This window comes from Nothobranchius furzeri, chromosome 16 (genome assembly GCF_043380555.1).
Source record: "Nothobranchius furzeri strain GRZ-AD chromosome 16, NfurGRZ-RIMD1, whole genome shotgun sequence".
Taxonomy (NCBI): Eukaryota; Metazoa; Chordata; class Actinopteri; order Cyprinodontiformes; family Nothobranchiidae; genus Nothobranchius; species Nothobranchius furzeri.
Genome location: NC_091756.1, coordinates 55,960,927 through 55,981,411, shown reverse-complemented (window position 1 = coordinate 55,981,411; position 20,485 = coordinate 55,960,927). Strand labels below are relative to the sequence as shown.

The window sequence follows — 20,485 nt, the reverse complement described above, 5'->3', positions numbered from 1 at the left end:
ACAAGCAAACACACAACTTACACAATGCTAAGAATGGGCGCAGGCAGAAGCATAAGCTTATAAGCCCAACCCCCCAAACCCTTTGAACTTAAACAAAATTTTAGAATAGCATACCGATTCCATAATTTTTACATCATGTTTGAAATGTATGGGAATATATTCAAATCCCCATTCTAGCTTTATAAAAAAAAAAAAGACCTTTAATGTTTTATGCATTTTTTCATTGACTTGATTCATAATATTTAATCACATTTGATTTAAACATACCCTTAAACTTTACCATTGTTGAACAATCTTTTTGCTCCTGGTCTAATTTATTCCACACATCAACCCCAACACAAGAAATACAAAGTTGTTTCATTTTAGTTCTTACTTTAGGCTTTCTAAACATTTTATACCCTCTGAGATCATGAACACTCTCTCTGATCTGAAACAGATCCTGAATTTGTTTTGGCATCAAATTATACATCACTTTATACATAAACTGTGCAGTTCTTAATGTAACTAATTCTCTTAGCTTTAATACTTTTAAATGAATAAAAAGTAAATGTGTATGCTCTCTACAAGCTGCTTTATTTACAAGTCGGATTGCTCTCTTTTGAATTATAAACAAAGGCTTTAAGTGGGTTTTGTAGGTATTTCCCCACACTTCAACACAATACATGAAATAAGGCAGAAATAAGGAACAATACAAAAGATATAAAGCTTTTTCATCTAAAAATTCTTTAACTTTATAGAGAACTGCTAATGATTTCGATAACTTTGCTTTAATTGAGTCAATATGCGGTTTCCAACTTAACTTTTTCTATGGTTACGCCAAGAAATTTTATTTCATTCGCTCTTTCAATTTCTGTATTATTTATTTTGAGATTTGTATCCACTGTAATTGCTCTATTAGTAAATATGATAAATTTTGTTTTATTTAAATTTAAAGTTAATTTATTTAAGTTAAACCAACACTTTAATGCATTTAATTCTTTCTCAACCTTGTCCATTAAAGTTATTAAACCTTTCCCAAAACTTAGAACATTAGTATCATCTGCAAATAGTATGAAATGCAATGTTTTAGAAACTAAACATATGTCATTAATATAAAGAATAAACAACAAGGGACCCAACACTGACCCCTGTGGGATACCGGTGGTCACTGTCAGTAGCTGTGAATCAGTGTTGTTAATGTGGACATATTGGAGTCTGTTCTCTAAATAACTCTTAATCCAGTCATAGGCCACACCCCTGATGCCATATCTACACAATTTTTTTATTAATAAGTCATGATTAACAGTATCAAAAGCTTTGGTCAGGTCTAAGAAGACCCCAACAGCATATTGTTTGTTGTCAGTTGCATCAGATATTTTCTCCACTAGATCAACAATTGCCAGAGAAGTTGTCCGATCACGTCTAAAACCATATTGCTGTTCAGAAAGAATATCATGATGCTCAATAAAGTCATACAATCTTTTATGAAATATTGTTTCTAGTATTTTGGAGAACTGAGATAAAGACAAGACACAAATGTATAAACTCAAGAAAATGTCCATGTTATCACATCATTCTACAGCCCCCACAGAACCCATGCTATCCTTCCAAAAGGGTTCAAATGACGGCAACTGGTTTTGCTTCTTATCCGAGGAGCTTGTTGACAAAGCTTGTCGGATAAGAAACAAAATGTCTTCAAGAAACCAAAGAAGTCCTGTTGCCTTCATTTGAACCCTTTAGGATTACCATGACCTGGATGACTGAGAACATTCACCAGTACATGCTATCCTTGTTATCCTTGTTTACACAAGCCAGAAGGTAGAAATTCCATTAAACCAGATGCACCCAAACCGTTTCCCTCAGAGAGCCAAAATGAAACTTTATTAGAGGGCTGCGGGTCAAATGTAATAAAAGTTTACCAAAAATAAAGCATAGCAGATGTTTACTTAAAGTGACAGTGTGCATTTTCCCTGGCAATAGGGAGCAGTACATACCTAAATCATTGCAAGCAAGCACAATTTTTGTGTTGGAGTAAGACCTTACCAATGGATAGCCATTAGGGTAAAAAATCCCAAGGAGTGCAACCTCCAGCAAAATAACAAGCACATCAGATTCCCTTTCATCACTGGCAACAAGTGAAGAAGTAAATGTGTAAAACAACATTTATTAATGGTGAAAGTTTTGTAACCATTTCTTAAAAATCAGTAAATGCATTTTGTCCTCACGGGCTTCCGTAGAAGAAAACATGGCATCCAATTTGGCGTTGCCCAGAGACTTAGACCTGCTCCCATTGTATTGTAGAACAGATTTTTATGGTTATATGTTATGAAACTGCGATCTTTTTAGTTCATTTACAATAGGGCTGCACGATATTAGGAAAACCTACGATATTCGATAACAGTGCTTAATATTGCGATATCGATATTACTCACGATAAATGAACAAATACTAAAGTATGCAGTGTTGATGTCATCTGGCGTTTGACGTCTGCTTTGGGTTCAAAGCAAACAAAACTAATGCATGAATTCCATTACAACATACCATTTTTATTGCAAAAATATGCAGCTGCACCTGCTACTGTATTAGCAGCAAAACAACAAACTGCATGCATGCAGTTTCTCAGTGACTTTAAAACATCACCTCCACCATAAAACTTTTTCTGATGCTCTAAATACAGAAAAACATCCCTTACCAGGGTTTTTTGAATAAATAAAAAAAATCAGAAAATAAGTTTAAATATTAAATAATAGTTAACATCACTTAAATGCAACAGCAGATTCTCTCATTACTACTGAGCATTCTCTCCACTTATGTGGTTATGATATAAGGCTGTTGCTGCTATTGGGAAGTGATCTGTGCTGGGCCAAACTAGGAGAATATTAAGATTTTCTGAGGGAAAGAGAAAAACAATTGTCTACCTTTCAGAAGAGAAATTGGCAAAAAATTACACGGAAAATATGTGAAAATGTTTGGTTTTAACCCCAAATTGAACAAGTTTACCTGGATCTTAAAAAGCAGCTCAGATGGTGAAACTGCAACTATGATTCTGATAACAAGCTAACAAATTGAACTAGCTCCTCTAAGATAACCGGCTAGCAGAGCTTCTGACTGACAGTTTATGTGCAGCAGCAAACCAACTATCCTGAAAAACAAGGTTATAAAAGCTCATTAATGAAAAATCACTTTGATTTGTGGGGGAACTTTTCCAAGCCCTCTTTAGCAGGGTGGGACTGGGAGGAGAGTGCTGTAGCCTTTTAGCTGGAAGCTAACTGGAGCCTGGGGCTAACGGTGAGTTGGTTCAGCGGCACGTGTCGGAGTCAGCCCGGTTATTATCAGCTGCTTAACGACACCGAGCGGGTTCACGTTCACGTTTGAAAGCAGCGCTGATTCCAGAAACCTCAGCACAAAGTGCGTTCGTTAGTCTGAGCCAGCATGACGAACAAGGGAAGCGAGCGGCAGCGGAGCGGAGATAGTGGAATTTTGGGGTAAGGGTCTACGTAGGGGGCGGGCGTATTACGTGAACAGACCCATCTGATTGGCCGCATATCAGAAGGGCTACATTTGATTGGTCGAATAATACTTCCGCGTAAAAAACAGCTGGTTTACAAAAAGTTGATGTACGACACGGATGGAAATGTTTGAACCAAACATTTATCACCGTTTTTGACGTGCTTTGCGATGGGCCTATCGCACATCCTGTTATCGTGATGACGATAATTTTTCAATATATTGTGCAGCCCTAATTTACAACAACATTTCGATAGATATTTTCAGAGATTAATAGTAAAAACTACACATTGTCTCTTTAACCCTCCTTTCTGTAAAGAACACTTACCAAAAGATTACAAATAAGTCACATGCAGGCATGTAGAAAATAATCAAACTTGTGTATTGGTATCAATATGTAGTGTAAAATATCTTATAGTTTAAAGATTAAACTTTAATGATGGCCTGATGAACAGGGTGATTTAGTAGAGAACAAGGAACAATCACATCTTAAATGTGAGATTGTATAATGTTAGAGGACACTTCTGCTTTAGTTGCAGTTGGTGCTCCTTTAGATTCTGTCACACGGAACAGAAACAACACACTGAGAGCCAGTGGCATCACCTTCACAGGAGAACAATGCTGCCAAGGCTGTTCTAGGATCTGTTTATGACCCAGGGGGAAACACAGGAAGAAGAGACAGTGTGCTTCGGTGCCATGTTGGCTCAGAAACACCTGGCCTAGTGTAACGAGACACAAGACTGTTTCTATGGCAGACTGCAGACAAAGAAAGCACCACCACTTCTGATAAAGCTAAGGCACAAATATGTCTCTAAAAATATGATATATTCTAATAATTAGTATAGTATCAGATCCCATTACTCATGGAGGAAGCAGAAATGCTGCAAATTAAACTGTGGTCTTAAAGACCAAGGTCACTGACAAACCATTTTTCTGTGTTCCTTTTAAAATATATTTGGTCATTCTGAGTATAACATGTAGGCTAAGCATGAAAATAGTCTTTTTTCGCCTATTTCCTGCATTGGTGTTCAGTGGTGAGCCCAGAAATAGACCGCCTTTCTTTCATACTCCCCCCTCTCAGTTACATCTGACCAGGTGAGGAGAGAACTAAGGAGGCCTCACCCATCTACGTTCAGTGGTGACCCAAACATGGGGGTGGAGGACGCGCTCATCTACCTGCAGCACTTGGTGCTGATTCACCTCGAGATGCAAAAGAGCACTGTGAAAATCATGTTCTTCTACTTCTCAAGTGTCTTCAACATCATCCAGCCGTGTCTACTGCAGCAGAAGATGAGGGGTGCAGGAGTGAACGAACATCTACAACTACCTCACCAACAGGCCACAGTACGTGAGGCTGCACAACTGTAGATCTGAGGTGGTTGTGTGCAGTACTGGAGCTCCACAGGGTACAGTGCTTTCACCCTTTATACCTCGGACTTCACCTACAACACCAGCAGCTGTCACCCCAGAAGTTCTCTGATGTGTCTGAGGTGAACGACCAGGAGTACAGGTCAGTCATTTAGGGTGTTGACCATCACCTGCTACTGGAGAGGATGAGAGACTGGGTAGGCCTATCAGGATCTGCTCTGGAGTGGTTCTCCACTTATCTCTCTGAGTGCTCCTTTTCTGTGGCCGTCTCCAAGTTTAGGTCCTCCACCACCTCTCTTACCCATGGTGTCCCACAAGGTTCTGTGCTGGGGCCTCAGCTCTTCCTCCTCTATCTGCTTCCTCTTCAGCACATCCTGAGCTCCTTCAATGGAATCTCCTACCATCTTTATGCAGATGACATCCAACTCTACATCTCCTTTAAGCCCCATGAGATGTCTAACCTGCAGCTGTTACACACCTGCTTCGACTCTATCAAAACCTGGATGGCTGGGAGCTTTCTTCAGCTGAATGAAGATAAGACTGAGATCTTCATCTGTGCCCCAGACAAGCTAGTTCCCAAAGTCAGAGACTCTCTTGGTCAGCTTGCTTCCCACACCAAACCTTCTGTCAGGAATCTTGGCGTGACCTTTGACCCAGCTCTCACCCTGGATTCTCATGTCAGTTCTCTTGTTCGCTCTTCCTTCTTCCATCTCAGGAACATTGCTAAGCTGAGTCCCATTCTGTCCCACTCTGAACCTGAGACAGTTCTCCACACCTTCATCTCCTCACGCTTAGACTACTGTAACTCTCTTTTCACGTGTCTGAGCAGAACCTCCCTGAACCGTCTACAGGTGGTTCAGAATGCCTGTGCTCGGCTTCTGACCAAGTCCTCCAAACACACCCACATCACCCCGCTTCTCCTCCAGCTTCACTGGCTGCCAGTCAACTTCAGGGTTCATTTCAAGATCCTGGTTCTGGTCTATAGGGCCTTACATGGACAAGCACCATCTTACATTGGTGATCTTCTTAGTCCCTACACCCCCAGCAGGTCCCTGAGGTCCAGTGATCAAAGCCTACTGGTTGTGCAGCACCAGGCTAAAGACCAAAGGTGACAGATCATTTGATGCTGTGGTCCCCAGACTCTGGAGCTCTCTCCCCCTGAGCCTGAGATCAGTGGACTCAGTGGTCTCCTTTAAAAAGCAGCTGAAGACTCAATTGTTCAAGCTGGCTTTTGTATGACCTTCTTCACCTCTCTCTCTTTATTCTGCCCTCCCCACCTATTCCACCTTCCTCAGGATCCACTGATTCCCCTCTTTTCTATTCACTCTCTCTCTTTCTTAACATTTTTTCTTTTAAATCCCAATTGCCTATTTTTGCTCATTTTAAATATATTTTAAAAATTTTCTAAATGCTTTTTATATTTTTACATTTTTTGTTTTTGTGAAGCGCCTCGTGATTTTTATCTTGAGAGGCGCTATAGAAATGATATTTTCTTCTTCTTCTTCTTCACTGCCAGAATTAAAAGCCATGAAACACACCCCACTGCTCTTCTGGAACGATGCAGGGAGTAAATAAGCCGTTGGGTCACATGAAAGCTACACATAATATCAAATTGCTTCGCTGCAGTTCTTTTATTTAGAAAATGACCTGGGATTTTACACTGAAACTGTGTGTGATTTCCTGTCTAGCCCAATGTTAACTGCAGAAGTTGTTGTGCCCCAGAAGTGGCTCACAGCAAAAATAAAACCCAATCCTATCTTTGGCGGTGCAGCACTTCTGAGATGCGCCTGAAATGCTGCATCACGGCTGGTTTGAAACACCCATAACACTCTAACCAATTCTATTCAAAGCAGTGACGTTCCACTGCCGTTGCACGCCGCCGATGCTTCCAGTGTGAAACAGGTTACAGTATCTCTAAAATACAAATGACAGGAAATTCAGCTCACACACTAAGAAGACCCCAAAGATGTTATTCTGCTCCTTGCAAAAAGCCTGTGAGCTCCTCAGAATGTTAAACAATTTTTAAATGTGATGCTTTTTGGTGAAATTAATTCCTTTGTCACTAATACTTTTGATCACGTAAATGCATCACACACCTCAGCAGTGCCCTTTTTAAATGGATTAGAAAGTAATTTAATACGAATACTAAAATATTTTTTTTTATTAGTGGAAGCATAAACAATAATTTGCATCGTCATGTCTGTGTTTTAGAACGTTTGGGTGATGGAAGAGAAACTAAGATCACTTTCATTGGTGTAAACGCTGTAGCCTTTTAAAAATCTACAAGCTCTTACCTAAGCTCGGGACAAGCATCTATTTACAGCAACAAGGTGAGAAAGCTGAATTAGTGCCAGCATCATCCAGGATGGGACAGCAGAGGATGATTAGGTAACCATGAGCTGCTTGCTCTAGGCGAGCTTCGAGTTTAAAGAAGATGTGGTAAACAACAAATGATCTGCCAGTGCAGCAGAATACCTGCACAGTAATATAAACATTTCACTCAGAACTTGGTAGACAGTTTCAAAACTGTTTGTCGTGAACCAAACTTGTACAAGAATCACTCACCACAGCAGTAGGTCTGTATGCACCACCTTTATGTTCAGTCAGAGTTGTATACCATGGGCTCACAACCTGCAGAAAAAAAACACAATACTTAATGTCTCTAATGTCTCCCATCCATCTGTGAAAGAGAGACTATATTTAATAAGGAAAAAAATCAATAAGCCATTTCAGGTTAACGTTATTCCACCACAAGCTCTGAAGATTCTAAAAAAAACTTTAGGAGCACAAAACAAAACTTGAGACATCCCAACATTTCTGTGAGCTTTATTGCAGCGTGATCGACCAGAATCGCAAGAAAAGAAGTAAAAAGACCCACACAAAAACGGGAGGTGAGCTACCTTTAGCCTCACTTTGGCTAATTTCCACATCAGCAGGGAAGAGATGAGAGTTCAATAAAGGCTTTGCAGCTGGGTGAGAACGAGAGGTGGAGAAATAAAAAATAACACTTGTTTGGATGAAGCGTCTCAACAAAACACTAAAGCTGTAAACCAGCAGGACCTTTGCTGAAAAATATAAAACAGTCAAAAAACAACAGAGAAGAAACATTATCATCATCAATAAATCAATCAGGGAATGGTTATCATAACAAATTTCATGTAATAAATATACAAAACCTAAGTTCATAAGTCTGGGACTTTTAGTTTAGAAAAGGAAGCAGTAGGTTTCCTCTCATGAAATAGTTTTGCAAGGTATTTTACAAAATACTGGAATAAATGCAATGTATGGTTTAGGATTGGGCGATTGGACAAATAATCTAGCCATCAGCGATATCTTTTATGCCTATAAGTTGTCTCGTGGATGGGACATTACAAATGTCCATGTCAAATCAGCATCTTTATTGCAACACCGGTTCTATGTACATATACACATTACACGTCATTTAAAAGCTGGGATTCTTGTGGTTCTAATGATAGACTGCAATCAGTGATTCAACCACAACTCAAGACACAGTAAATGCTGTTGTAAAACCACTCGGAAATTCAAAATGTCTAATTCACCATTCAAAGCCTCACATCTTTGACAGAATAGTGCTATCCCAAACAAAAACGGTCTTCTTACATCCAGAAGTCCAATAAAGGTATTCTTTATTGTTGGTCCACAACAAGTCTTGTCTTGTGCTCACAATCAAATATAATAGACCGCAGAAAACATTGACAATTTTCCTCTGACGTTCCTCTCATAATCCCCGTTAGCATCCAAATGTTAGCTTCAAACTTCTGAGTGACATCTTCCTGAACCAATAGATGAAAGGATACCTACCCTCTGCTGGGCTAAATCATCAGCTACTGGCTGAAAGGTCAGAAGTACCACCCCATGTGTTGCGCAAACCAACTGTGGTGCAGTTTATAGTTAATTGACATTTTGGAGAAAAATTCAAATTCCTTTCTTACAGCCCAAGCCCAATGAAGCAGACGCTAGCTTAGAAACTGGAATGTTGAAGGTGTGGTTGACCATTTTTAACAATTATTTCTGATTATAATCAGTCACTGAGTTTTTAATGCAGGGTCAACCTGAAAATAGTCTCCCTACCTACCTACCTACCTACCTACCTATCTATGTCCTGCATTAACTTCTGAAAGTTAGTCAGCTAGTTGAAGCTAGTCGTTAGCAACTCCACAGTGAAAGCAGTAGAAGTGTTGCATTGTTGTTAGCCAATCAGAGGCAAGACGTTTGCATAACACATAATGATTAAGACTCATGATCCTGCAGGTTTCCACTCCGTACTTTCCGGACAAACTTTACTCCCTAAAACAATTTATACAGATAAGTATTTTCAGGACCCTTCTTCCTAAACACAGCTCGCTTCCTTGTTTTTCCTGACCTGATATCTCTTTGTGAATTATCCTTTTTGTCACTGTTTCTATCTTTTCTTTCAAGTTTCTCCTCTTCAGGTTTCTGGCTCCCAACAATACTGGCCACACTTGCAGCTGAAAATCCAGAAGGAGACTACACGTGGCAATACTCACTTGTGATAAAGTGTTATTTCTGAAGGACACAACAGTGAGAAGCCAGAAATGAGGTTTGTAACCAGCATTAGCCTTTGTCAGGTGGCATCAACCAAAACATTCAGCTGCTTAACATTAGACTGGACCCTAAAAACAAAGAAATATCCTTTTCTAACATACAGAACATTTACTGATGTTAGACAGCACTTTTTATAAAGGTTGAGTTCATCCTGAATTACTTACAGGTTAAATATGGACCACAGCAGAGAGGTGTGTGAATTCTGCTTCTTTATGCAGCAGCACAATAGGTGTGCCCTGCTTATAGGAGTTTTCCTGATTATACTCACATTGAAAAAGCAAGGTAGAAAATGTGCCTTTAATAAGAATAAGAACACATTGTAAAAAGGGGTGGGCGATAGGACTGGGCGATATGGCCTAATATCAATATCACAATATATTGAGGATTTCACCTTGATAACGATAAATGGACGATAACTACAGGTATGCGGAGAGACAAAAGTTGTCCACTAGATGGGGTTGTCACATGTATTACCTTGAGTCACATTTTTTACATGACTGAAGGTGGTACAGCTTGTTAAAGCGACATGAATGTGGCCAACATCTTTTCATTTTTTATTGTCAAATTTATAGACATGGGAAAAATTACGTTGATAAGAGACACGAATTTCGATAACGATAAATTTTCGATTTATCGCCCAGCCCTAGTGGGCAATATATTGAATTTACTCAATGAATCCCAAGCTTTTCCATCTGCGATGGTTGAATTGGCCCTATCGGAACCATCCGGTATGAATTATCAACAAAATTGAGCTCTCTGCTTCTAATTCGCTACTAGTTTTGTTTCTTTCACATGCTGCAAATGCATCACTACTTCCCACTCCCAACCTGAAAAATTTAAACCTGACACACTCCGCCCAGTTCATTGGGAAAATAAAAAGATTGTGAGCGTGGGAGTTTTTGGTAGGCGAAGGAATAAACCTGAAGAGGAGTCAGACAAGCTAGTTCTGGTAAGAGTAGAGGATCAATTATCTAAATGGTTTGGGTGTCACAAGGCGGACGATTTAAAAAAGTGACAATTTGTAAAACATCCTTTTGAATATTTTGCATAGTTTTGTATAACGCCGGTTTAATTAACCAACATTTTTAGTGTACAGCGCCTTGTTTGGTTGTAATGCCTTGTTAATGCGCTTTATAAATAAAATTGGATTGGAATTGGATTGGATTTGCAAAACTAAATATCTCAGAAACAAGCGTGTATCATTCCCTACTCACTGATATGAGTGAATTTAGGGAGATTCAGCCAGGTTTGCCTTCACACTTTTAAAGAGCAAGTAACACCTAAACTAACTTATTTTTGCTGATAACCTGTATAGATGAGTGTCTAATGGTGCAGTACACATGTGCAATCATTAGTGTGGAAGTCAGGTTACTTTAAATTTAATATTTCAGCCCAAAACCGTAATTATATATATTACATGTATGGCAGTGTTTCAAAAAATTTTACATTTTCATTTTAGACATTTAGGCATATCTCGGTCACCCTCTGTGAGCCTGTCAGAGAGCCCTTGGGCATAAGAGCGTTGCTTGTCTCCGCACCAATGCAGATGGAAAAGTATAAATCAGGGTTTATTGTCAACGTCATTTGCTGTGTCCTCCGTCTCTTTTTTTCCATTCTGAGTGTTCATTTTTTCATATTTGTACCAACCACGTAACCTGTTACCTACAGCAGGCTTAAGCTACACTAAAATTAGCTGTTCGCAGCGCGTCCGTCTGGCTGCTACAGAGCCGTGTAGCTCTTTTCTTTATGTCAAAGTTCTATCGACCGGTTCCCATATGTCTTTTGAGGAAATGTTATTTCAACATATATATTGCTATCATTTTATTAGCCAGCCCTGCTCCAGACAGCAGGATTTAGAGTCGTATTTCCTGAAATATGGGCATCTCACCTCAGACTGGATAACAGAAATGCAACTCTACCACTGACCCAGTTTGTTCTGCAACAATGATGTTTTATCTCCACCACAAATCACTCAAGCCTGAATAAGATCTGCCCTGTGGTGGACTTGCTAATGCTAAACGGTAGCTTCTACTGGCCGAGACGTTCTCTGCTGTTTCCTGGACGCTAAACCAACAACAGCCTTCCCCACTGTGAGTCGAGATGGGTGAATTCAGGAATGTTAAGTGACAGTGTGACGTAGATCTTCTCAGGCTTTTCAAATCCTATCATTTCATTGTCTATTTTCTATCAGAAGCTAATGCAGGAGATAGGTGTAGGAGGCTATTTTCCACAGTCATTCTGCATGTTAAAGTGACTGATCATTTTCAAAAATGAGTGCGTTTACATGCAGCCAGTAACCCTTTTAAAACCCAAATATTCCCAATAACCCGGTTCCGCAGGTCCATGTAAACACCGCCAAAAACCCGGATATGCTCATAACCGGGTTTTTAAAAACCCGGTTACTACACCTGGGGTAACCCTTTTCTAACTCGAATGTTTGGTCGTGTAAACGCATATCGGGATATCCCCATCAAAGCGTGTGTTCTGCGCATGCTCTGTTCGCAAGGAATCTTGGTCTTTTGAGTAGCGAGACGTCTTGTATGCGCCAGAACACCGGAAGTAAACAACAAGTTGGGAGCAACATGTCGAGTCGCGGCACAGCACCACACTTTTGGAGTGGCGAGGAAACTAAAGCGCAAACAAACGCGGTCGCTATCTCTTCCGAACTGGGAAACATGTTGTTGTTTTCACGGATACCGGAACAAGAAGAACCAGAAATGATGCATATTGCGTCTGGACGTAGTCCACACGTCCTGACGCTACCCCAACGTCCGCATTTAAATCGGGTTATGCAAGTTAGAGGTAACTCTTTCTATTTATGCTTGTAAACGGGTTATTCTGATCAACTCAGAAACCCGAATGTCGACCTTAACCCGATCATAACCCGGATATTGGCTGCATGTAAACGTAGTCACTAAGTAAAAAATGGTTTCTCAGTGAATGACCTCTTAAGCACCAGGTCTCCATGACCCTGGTCATGAATAAGCAGATATTCTTACCGCTAGTTATTACAGGCTTTGATCTCACCTGGAAATTGCCCCTTTCATTGACTGTTCTGTTAAAGTAATCTACATTTGTTCACCAACCTGATGGGACTCTCTGTCCTTGGTGCCTGCAGGCTGTTTAGATGACACACAAAGTGTTTTAAGGAATGTGTTGTGATTATGTGGTGACAGAGCACAACGTCAGTGCTATATCACAAACTCATATATCAGTCATAGTTTCTCCTCATGCAGCTCCACTACTGGACTCATTTTGTATAAATAGGCCAGCCTCCACCCTCATTTCTGCACCTCCAGCAAGAAACACACACAAGCAGCTGCACCAAGGTCTTCTCCACTCTAGGGGTGGGACTCTTTAGGCTACTCGTGATTTGTTTTGATAACCATTCAGGGCAATTATAAAATATTGATCAATGCAGTTGTATCATGATCAGTGTTGGGCAAGTTACTTCAAAACTGTAATGCAGTATTTATTACTTGTTACTCTCATTTTAAAGTAACTTGTTATATTACAATATTACTGATTTTAAAATGCACTTTAAGTTACTCTTGCTAAAATAATTGCATATATTGATTTAACAATCTAAATGTAGCTCATGGTGCTCAATTAGCTCATCACACATCCAGTGGAAGGTGATGTGGTATCTGACTGAGCTAGGACTGTGGTTACAACAGTCAGATATAACAACAGTTCTTTAGCTGTAGCACACAATGACTACAATGTTCTTCATATTCTTATTTTTCTCAGACTTAAAGTAATGGCCCAATCGGAGAATGTTCTATCCAACGCTAGATCAGGGTTCGGGTTAGCCTCTGCTCTGTCTGGCTACAGGAAGTGAAACATTTTGCGTGGACATTTGTCTTCTGCTGATCTTGTGTAGCGTAAAAATCTAGTCAGACCGTAGCAGGAGATACAAGATTTTGCTCTGCAGGTCATTCTGATCACCTCAGTCAAGCTGGCTTGCCCCTGGGCATGAAAGTGCCCAAAGCTGGCCAAGGCCCCCAGGAAAGGATTGTTTATTAAATAAATGCAACATCAAACGCTTAGCATGCTGCCATCTTTAATTAACTGGGCGTGTGTCAGTGGGTGTGGAGGGGATGGGGGGTGGGGGGGCTGAGTGTTGAAGGTGATCTGAATTGAAGCTAGGGCTGAAACGATTCCTCGAGTACCTGGAAAAATTCGAGTACAAAAAAGCCTCAAGTAAAATTCTCTGCCTACAGCCTTCGTTTAATTAATTCATGGCTTGCAATCGCCCGGGGTCATGTGTCACCCGGACCGAAATAAATGACGCACAAACACACTGCACTGAATGCACACACGAGTAGCGAATATAACTTAACTTTCTCTTAAGCCATGGCAGAAAACGTGAACCCCGGTGGAGTGTGAAAAAGACAGAAAATATCAAAGGTGTGGGACCATTTTTCATGTCGTAAGGCTGAAAACGTAGTCCAGTGTAAATACTGTAAAATGGATTTAGCCTACCACAACACCACATCCTGAAACATCCACATGTAAATGTCACTTCTGCAAGCGGACTCGGAGGTCTGCTATATAATCTGCGGACACTGTGCGACTTTTTCGTTTGTAGCACTCAGTTTCAGCTCACACTGTGCGTCTGGCAGCAACACGTCGGACCTAAAAATGTGCTAAAAATAGCAGTTTTTACACAACACATCGGACTTTGTATTGTGTTGTTATTGATGTCTGTTGTCCCTCGGGATTGCTGCAGGAGGACACAGGTATTTATGAGTGGCGGAGGAAAACGAAATAAAGTAAATAAATGTTTTGTGATCAGTATAATTTGACATAACCACAGCAAACATGCTTTCTCGACAATCCTTTTTATTGTGTGAGAAAAAAAGTGTAGAAATTAAAACGGACGCGTGTAAATAGGGCAAATAGCTGGCGAGCCATGTTTTGCGCATGCGCCGTGAGCGGTTCTGGCGCTGGTAGATTCTCGCGCGAGGGGAAAATCAGCCCAAGTTGTATATTATTTTTTGCACAGAAATTTGTTTACTGTGAAGTAAAGTTGAAGTCCTGAAGTTTTGAAAACTAATTTTGAATTTTGAAGAATAAATGGCAATTGCTTGCTCATTTTAAGAGGTATTTCATATTTTATAACACGCTATTTGACATAATGGTTTACAAACACAAAAGGGTAATTTATTAGAGTACTTGATTAATCGATAAAAGATTCGACTGAGTACTCGATTACAAAAATATTCGATAGCTGCAGCCCTAATTGAGGCCAATATGTAAATATTACATGCTTATAAATTATTGCTTAAAATTGTTAAAAAGGTGTAGTGGGAAAAACGTACCTACTTTTTCCTTTTCAAGCACTTTATTTCCTCGTTTTTTTATTAGCCTTTGCCTATCCTGTCTGTCTCTTATCTTCTTGCATCTCCTCTCAAATCTCCAGACAAACTACTACTTTTTCACCTCATGAGCTACTTTTGAACTGAGCAGCTCAGGGATCTACCCACAGCAAAAACAACAAAATGTGGGACCGCAGCAGTGAGGTGAAATCTCTGGGGCACGGGTTCTGAGCTCCACAGAGACAGAAGCTGTTTTTACAGGACCAGAGCGTTTGCAAAACAGGATTTGCCGCGACTCCCTGGGGAGGATAAAGGTTGTTTATAAGATCAGACCGTGGCGGTAATGTGGCGCAATCGTGGCAATTTTATAAAAGATTAGGTGATGGCGGCATAAAGGGGGTATGGGGGCGGTCTCTGTGCTGCCACAGACTTCCGTTTATCTTAGACATAACTTGCTTTTTATTGCGATTGAAGCCGTGATCATTAAGTTTTTTTTAACAAGCAGCTCCTAAATGTGTCTGTCCCCATCAGTCCCTGTGCAGTCTCTGGTGATCTGGGCTTCAGCTCTAACAGAGAGGCTCATGGATCACTGCGGCGCTCCAGTTTGCCATCTCAGCTGATTTTGTTCAAAAAACAAACCTTATTGCCTGTGTTTACTTTCATTTTCAATAAAATTGCCAGCCGGAGCTCAGCAATAACTCCCCACATTATCATTACCATTACTGCAATATTACTACCAAGCGAGGCGGAACGAATGCCGCAAAATTCACACAACGCCATGCCGGCATGGCGCTTTTATAGACATACCATTGCGGTAATATCACGCCGGTTTGCTGGCATGGTGTGTCTTGTAAAAAGAGCTAGAGTGTATCAGGCACAAATAAAAGAGAAAGTACCAGAAAATATGAGTGGACATGAACGATCGCGTGTTAGGGGGCAGCAGTAGCTCAACAGGTTGAGCGGGTTGTCCAGTAATCGGAAGGTTGCAGGTTCGATCCCGGCTCCATGCTGTTGTGTCCTTGGACAAGACACTTAACCCACCTTGCCTGCTGGTGGTGGTCGGAGGGACCGGTGGCGCCTGTGCTCGGCAGCCTCGCCTCTGTCAGTGCGCCCCAGGGCAGCTGTGGCTACATCGTAGCCACCAGTGTGTGAATGAGTGTGTGAATGGATGAATGATACACTGTAGTGTAAAGCGCTTTGGAGTCCTTACTCTGAGAGGTGCTATACAAGTGCGGGTCATTTGTCATTTGTTTTCTTTTGGTGCAGTGACTTTGAGAATTTTACTCTGGTCGCGCGCAGAACGCCCCTGCCTAGGGCGCATGAACGCTCCATTCAAAATAAGTCCCGGTGCACTGAGAGTCCATAAATAATGTAATATAGGTGGAAACTGGACCTTTTTTTGGACTTCCCTGTAATTTGAACCCTGAAGAAAACCCACCCACCCTCCCCATATTACCATTTATTTCCTGTAATGCCTTAGTGTTTTACAGCAAAAAGCAATGCATTACAGTAATTACTTTTGTAACTAGCTAATCCCAGCACTAACCAAGATGCATATTTCTAATCATCTTTCAGAGTTGAGACATATTACTGAGGCTGTGAATGTCATCTCAGAGTTCCAAATGCTAATTCACACCAGTAATATCCTCTGTTTTACTCCATGTGTGACCAAAATGGTCCTCTTGGCGTGGGCGCACGAGTGGCTGCGGGAACTGATTTACACATTTCCCCCAGTGGCCCTGATCTCGCCCACCTTGGGAAGTCCATGACAGTACTGAGATCGCCCTTGCACTTACTTCAAACTACCATTGTGTAGTCTTTGTGAAAACACTTCATTGCGCCACATTACCTCCACAGACTACCTATAAACGACCAAAGGCTTTCTGGTACTGCCTCAGCTTTGCAGCAAAGTAGCGCAGTAGTTTCACGAAAGAGGCTGGAGCTGCATGTCTGGCTTATACTTCTTCATTTGCATTGGTGGAGATAGGGCTGCTCGATTATGGCAAAAATAATAATCACGATTATGGTGACTGAAATTGAGATCACGATTATTTAGGACGATTTTTCAATTTATGTTGATTTTATTTGTTTTTATTCAGTCATAAAATTGCTCAGGGCACAATCAGGACAAAAATAAGAAACAAGATGATCACTAAAATAACTCCTGATTCCCAGTATAAAAAGACCAATATACTTACAGCTCATAGTTTATGACCCAAGGGTTATAGACCTTGGTTTAACTCATTTAAGTCTAACCAGTACAGACCCAAATACCAATATCTTGCAAATACTGACATCAAGAATTATACAGTGGCATTTATAACAAATAAATGCAAATAAATTGATGTTCACAAAATGTTGCATAATACGTATTTAGTCATGTCAATGTGCTGTAGGAGAGTGCACTAGCACCGTGTCCTCAGAGAGATTAGTTATTATTTATCAGCGTGAGGAAGTTATTTCTACCTTATTTATAAACTATTTATTTACAAGTCCATCAGTTAATGTAATAATTGTCCCAAACACAGCTGCACCCCCCCCCCCCCCCCCCCCCCCCCGGTCTCACAGCAATCAGGGGAAAGCTGCACGTATGTTTACCATGCCGCACGCACACATTTAGCCATTTTTAGTGGCTCAGGAGTCCGCAGGTGCGGTGTGTGTGTCACTCACTCTGGTTACTCCAACAGGGAGCCGGCTCCGAGAGCCGTTTCTTTAGCGACCGACACATCACTACATCATTCCATTTCCTAATGTCCTGAAGAACGGTCCGGAGCGCAGGCGGAGTGTTTAACTAACCTGCAGGAAATGTCGACGACAGTTATCCAGAAAGTAGCTAAGGGTTACCAGAGATGTTTCTGAGGTGTTCGCTAGGTACTTTTAAGATTTAAAAAGTCAAGAAGGGGGTCTGAAAAGCTGCTAGAAATAGCGTCAAAGTCACAAAGTTGGCAACAATGTGGTAGGAGCGCTTCATTTTCAACTCAGGACAGCGCAAGCGGGAGGAGCAAATAATCGGCTTGTTTTGCTTTTTTATAATCGTTCAAAACTCAGATCGTAATCGTGATTAAAATTCGATTAATTGAGCAGCCCTAGGTGGAGATATGCAACACCATTATCCGTCATCCCAAGGGCTCTCCAACAGACTCACAAGAACAGACAAAGAAGAGCCCACTTTTCTAAATATCAAGCAATGGAGACCATTAGCCTGTGATTGGTCAAGAGGCAGCTTCCTTTAAGTTTGTCAACAGCCCTGCCATTCCCCCCGAAAACAATAAAGGGAGAGCCTAACATATCTATCAAGAGCCACGGAGCAGAATGAAGAACCTACGTCCAACGACAAACATTGTAGGGTTATACTACATACTAATACACCCATGACCGAAGGAGTAGAAAGATATGAAGCGAACTTTTTATTCATGTTCATGTTCAGGAAATTGTGGGAAACATGAGTTTAGAGGTGGCGACAGCATGGAGAAGTGGAGAACAAATTTTGGTCGGAACACGCAACTTTTATGTTCCTGCCACTCCTTGCTGCTGTTTTTTTTTGCATTATAATCTTATAATCTTTTATGATCGTTTACAAACTGTTTTTGAATTGGCATGTGTCACCATGTATCCATTAATGGTGAATGGGCACATCTCTACTATCTATGCTCATTATATAACTGTAGCGATAAATGTACTATTTTGTGGAGGTGTTTTCTTTTTGAGTGTTACCTCACCAGATTTGACATGTTTTAACTGTATCAGAGACTTTTTAAACCCATAGCTGATAGCTTCTCTTCCAGACAGTATAGTTCTTGCTGTGAGGAGACAGAGAGAAAACTTTCAAACAGCATCTACATTTTTTCCAAGAGGAAGCAAACAAAGGATACATCCATGCATCATGGCTAATTAAAGCATCTTAACACACTTAGATCTGTCTTAACACTGTTTATCAGCTTGAAGCCACACATTCACATGCAATCATCAGCAGCACGAAACCACTTTCACTCCACATACACGTACATCTGAAATATCTAACGGCCATTCCACAAATCATCTCTAAAATGGTCCTCTTTCCCTTGAAGAACAAGGGAACAGGAGCCCTAAATAGCCATCAAACAGCCAAAGAAATTCAGAAAACTATATCTGAGCAGGGTTTGGGTTTGTGATAAAACCCATCCCCTCCTGGTCGGTTTCCTCAAACTGAAAAAGAATTTAGAAAAGTGTAAGTAGTGGATCAGTGCGTGTCAGGTACCTTAGAAAGGTTGAATATGGATCAATTTAATAAAAAGCCTTTTTTTATATATATACAGGTGCTGGCCAGTAAATTAGAATATCATCAAAAGGTTGAAAATATTTCAGTAATTCCATTCAAAACGTGAAACTTGTACATTATATTCATGCAATGCACACAGACCAATGTATTTCTGATGTTTATTACATTTAAATTTGATATTTATAGGTGACAACCAATGAAAACATCAAATCTGGTATCTCAGAAAATTAGAATATTCTAAAGGCCAATGAAAAAATGTTTGTTTCTCTAATGTTGGCCAACTGAAAAGAATGAACATGAAAAGAATGTGCATGTATAGCACTCAATACTTAGTCGGGGCTCCTTTTGCCTCAATAACTGCAGTAATGCGGCGTGGCATGGACTCGATCAGTCTGTGGCACTGCTCAGGTGTTATGAGAGCCCAGGCTGCTCTGATAGTCGTCTTCAGCTCCTCTGCATTGTTGGGTCTAGCGTATTGCATCCTCCGCTTCACAATACCCCATAGATTTTCTATGGGGTTAAGGTCAGGCGAGTTTGCTGGCCAATCAAGGACAGGGATACCATGGTCCTTGAACCAGGTGCTGGTGGTTTTGGCACTGTGTGCAGGTGCCAAGTCCTGTTGAAAGGTGAAGTCTGCATCCCCATAAAGTTGGTCAGCAGCAGGAAGCATGAAGTGCTCTAAAACTTCCTGGTAGACGGCTGCATTGACCCTGGACCTCAGGAAACAGAGTGGGCCAACACCGGCAGATGACATGGCACCCCACACCATCACTGACGGTGGAAACTTTACACTGGACCTCATGCAACGTGGATTCTGTGCTTCTCCGCTCTTCCTCCAGACTCTGGGTCCTTGATTTCCAAAGGAAATGCAGAACTTGCTTTCATCAGAAAACATAACTTTGGACCACTCAGCATCAGTCCAGTCCTTTTTGTCCTTGGCCCAGGCGAGAAGCTTCTTGCGCTGTTTCTTGTTCAAGAGTGGCTTGACACACGGAATGCGACACCTGAATCCCATGTCTTTCATGAGTCTCCTCGTGGTGGTTCTTGAAGCGCTGACTCCAGCTGCAGTCCACTCTTTGTGGATCTCCCCCACATTTTTGAATGGGTTTGTCGTCACAATTCTCTGCAGGGTGCGGTTATCCCTAGAGCTTGTACACTTTTTTCTACCACATTTTTTCCGTCCCTTCGCCTGTCTGTTAATGTGCTTGGACACAGAGCTCTGCGAACAGCCAGCTTCTTTAGCAATCACCTTTTGTGTCTTGCCCTCCTTGTGCAAGGTGTCAATGATTGTCTTTTGGACAGCTGTTAAGTCAGAAGTCTTCCCCATGATTGTGGTGCCTTCAAAACAAGACTGAGGGACCTTTTAAAGGCCTTTGCAGGTGTTTTGAGTAAATCAGCTGATTAGAGTGGCAGCAGGTGTCTTCTATATTCAGCCTTTTCAGAATATTCTAATTTTTTGAGATAC

General features: G+C 41.0%; 1 protein-coding gene across 2 annotated transcripts in view; it reads right to left on the bottom strand.

Moving 5' to 3' along the window:
• Positions 1–20,485, bottom strand: part of tbl1xr1a (TBL1X/Y related 1a) — a 64,991-nt gene that overhangs the window by 22,955 nt on the left and 21,551 nt on the right. For both annotated transcript variants that reach the window (XM_054749603.2, XM_054749604.2), the window contains exon 2: positions 7,420–7,485. The gene's annotated coding sequence lies outside the window, so the exon portion shown is untranslated. The remainder of the gene's footprint in view (positions 1–7,419; positions 7,486–20,485) is intronic.